The sequence below is a fragment of the Oryctolagus cuniculus genome, chromosome 19 (genome assembly GCF_051225735.1).
Source record: "Oryctolagus cuniculus isolate XC-2025 breed Fujian yellow rabbit chromosome 19, ASM5122573v1, whole genome shotgun sequence".
NCBI classification, from domain to species: Eukaryota; Metazoa; Chordata; class Mammalia; order Lagomorpha; family Leporidae; genus Oryctolagus; species Oryctolagus cuniculus.
In genome coordinates this window covers 45,475,853-45,479,269 of record NC_142885.1, presented here as the reverse complement: position 1 = coordinate 45,479,269, position 3,417 = coordinate 45,475,853, and the positions used below count along the sequence as shown (strand labels likewise).

The 3,417-nt window shown below is 50.6% G+C and overlaps 1 pseudogene; it reads right to left on the bottom strand.

Moving 5' to 3' along the window:
• Positions 1-2,109: 2,109 nt before the first annotated feature.
• Positions 2,110-3,101, bottom strand: LOC149120541 (CD2 antigen cytoplasmic tail-binding protein 2 pseudogene; annotated as a pseudogene).
• Between the last annotated feature and the right edge of the window lie 316 nt (positions 3,102-3,417).

Genomic DNA, 3,417 nt, shown 5'->3' with positions numbered 1-3,417 from the left:
CTCATAGAATGGCGGATGTCCTAAATAGCACTCTGGCCTCAGAATCAGCCCTAAAGGCATTCGGATCTGGCTGAAAAGCCCATGAGAGTATTACAGGCATGGAAAGCCAAGACACTCTGGAAAAAAAACACCTAAATGAAAGATCTCTGTGAGTGAGATCTCAGTGGAAAGAACAGGTCTTCAAAGAAGGAGGTACCTTTCTCTGAAGGGAGGAGAGAACTTCCACTTTGACTATGACCTTGTCTAAATATGATCAGAGTCAGTGAACTCAAAAGGCTTCCATAGCCTTGAAACTCACGACTGGAGCATAGGGAGATTACTGACACCATAAACAGGAGTGTCAATTTGTTATTCAACAACAGGAGTCACTGTGCACTTACTCCTCATGTAGGATATCTGTCCTTAATGTGCTGTATATTGAAACTTAATGCTATAACGAGTACTCAAACAGTATATTTCACTTTGTGTTTCTATGGGGGTGCAAACTGTTGAAAGCTTTATTTAACGTATACTAAACTGATCTTCTGTAAAAAAAAAAAAAAAAGAAATTATCAATTCCCAACTTGACTCTCACTGGGATTAAACATGACAATAGGTCTGATCTGATTTCATCATCATTTAAAACAAATCATCTATTATTTTTCACTTTATGTTTCTGTGTGGGAGCAAACTGTTGAAATCTTTACTTAATGTATGCTAAATGGATCTTCTATATATAATGAGAATCAAAAATGAATCTTGGGCCGGCGCCGCAGCTCACTAGGCTAATCCTCCGCCTAGCGGCGCCGGCACACCGGATTCTAGTCCCGGTCGGGGCGCCGGATTCTGTCCCGGTTGCCCCTCTTCCAGGCCAGCCCTCTGCTGTGGCCAGGGAGTGCAGTGGAGGATGGCCCAGGTGCTTGGGCCCTGCACCCCATGGGAGACCAGGAAAAGCACCTGGCTCCTGGCTCCTGCCATCGGATCAGCGTGGTGCGCCGGCCGCAGCGCGCTGGCCGCGGCGGCCATTGGAGGGTGAACCAACGGCAAAGGAAGACCTTTCTCTCTGTCTCTCTCTCTCACTGTCCACTCTGCCTGTAAAAAAAAAAAAAAAAAAAAAAAAAAAAAAAAAAAAAAAAGAATCTTGATGTGAATGGAAGGGGAGAGGGAGTGGGAAAGGGTAGGGTTGCGGGTGGGAGGGACGTTATGGGGGGGAAGCCATTGTAATCCATAAGCTGTAGTTTGGAAATTTATATTCATTAAATAAAAATTAAAAAAAAAGAAATTGACAAGTGGCCTCCAATATTCTCTGTGCCTGAGACAGCTGGGGACCGGCTCCCCAAATTCCAGCAAGACTCGCAGCACAGTGGCTGCTGAGGCACAGGCATGGGTTTGGACCAATCCCCCACTCTACGCTGGGATGCCTGTCACAGCCGAGCATCAGTGGGGGCGTAGAGGCTCCCACTGCTCGGGGACCCAGTTCAGCTCCAACTACTCCTCCCCCTCCCTGTCCTCCTTCCCCAAGCTTCACTCTGTGCCAGATGCCCATAGAAGTGCCTGCCTCTGGAGTACTCCCAGGGCAGAGGAAAGTGGCCAGGGCTCCTGACTGCTCCCATTGGGGTCACCTGAGCTGCTCCCAGAGTGAGGTCCCAGGAGGCTTTGGGGTCCTGATACTGTGCCTCCAGGAAATTTTGGGTTTGAAGTGGGGTCTCTGCCCAACACGTGGACACTGGTGGGGGGGGCGGGGCATGCCAGCACCCCAGGAAGCAGGGGTCCCTGTCCCCTCACAGGGGGCACCTGGCTTCCCTCTGGGGTTTCCCTCAGCATCTCAGGTTCTCCTCTCTCCTCAGTGTCTCTCCAGAAAAGCCCTTCCTGCCAGAGCTGACTGTATACCTGTATACCCTGTTCCCAAAGAGTCCCCACCCTCCAGCCCCCCCACATGCCTTCTCCCCACCCACCCAGAGCTCCTACCAGTGCTACCAGTGTCTTTGCTAAACTCTGTGTTCAGGACACCCCCCACCTCCCCAGCCCAGTCAAGGCAGGAACTCTCTGCCTCTTGAAACCTCAGAAAGCCAATAAAACACTTAAAAGGCAAATTGAAAATAAAAGGCTTCAACTGAGCCCTTGGCAGGCTCAGGTGCAGATGTCCAAGCCAATGCATTTGGAGTTGTAGAGCTGACTCCCAGGGGAGTCAAGCTTTCAGCAATAAACACCATTGGGAAGTAGCCTTTGCTCACCCAAGTCTGCATCTGGGAGCTAGTGAAGGGACTGTACAACCCGGCCTCCTCGGTGCTCTTCCACTTATATTCCTACATCATGTTCACCAGGCCATCTTCTGATGACTCTGCTTCTCCCCTCTGGAAAGGGGTTGGGGCCACCTCAGCATGGGGAGGTGGGAGTGTGGAATCCTGAAATCCCTGGGTCCTTCACTCCAAACCATTCAGCCACATGGCCAACCACTCCCACATTTCCTGGTACATGTCAAGGATTCCCAGGGCCACCATCTGGTCAGCCAACCCAGGCAGCCGGTCCAGGCCCTGGGGGAAACTGGGCCACCCGGGCCCCTTGCTGTTCCCTTTGCCCTCTCTTCTTGCCCACAGATGTCTCATTGTCCCAGCCACTGTCTCCCTCAGCAGAAGCAGCACTGAAAGTCCCTCCAAGAGAGCTTGAGCACTCGTTGGTGTCTGGCCCAGACTGTCCTCCTCCTCTGAGCCTGAAACCTGGCACTGATCCGGTGCCCTCTCCCTGATTTTCACATAGCCAATGTTGTCCAGCCAGCTCTCTCGGATCTGAGCCTCCAGGTTCAGGAAGTAGTTGCTGTCTCTCAAATTAAATTTCCTCCATCTCCTCCTGCAGGTTGAAGGGTGTGATGCACACTCCCCCTTCACTGTGCACTGTGGCTGCTTCCTGACCTTCCACATCCTCTGAAGCCAGGATGTCATACTTGCTGGATTCCTCCTCCTCCTCCTCCTCCTCATTGCTGTCCAGAGCATTTGCCTTTGAAGCGGCCCCTAGGTCTCCTGGCCCGACTCACAGGCTTTACCATCTTCTTCCTGGTAACCCTGATTTCATCCTCCTCATTCCCGTCTTCCACTGCCTTGGAAGGTCACTTTCCTCTTTGGCATGACAGGCTGGGGGCTTTCCTTAAACTGGGGATCTGGGGGAGGCAGGGGGAAGAAAAAAATTGGTGTTCTTAAAGTGAAATATTAACATAGGTCCCCAAAATATAAATCAGGAAGTGAAGTTCCACATGTGGGGGTCTCCAATAGTGCCTTAGACTTCCTTTGATGCTCGTGTGCTCTTGAGACACAGCACAAGGTACTCAATTTGGGACCCGTGAGATTAAAGCTTTAACAACAAATACTAATAAAGTTTGCATTGACAATGAAAAACCAGGCATTTCATTCAGTAACCAATACTTTCTAAGCTTCTGTTTTCCCT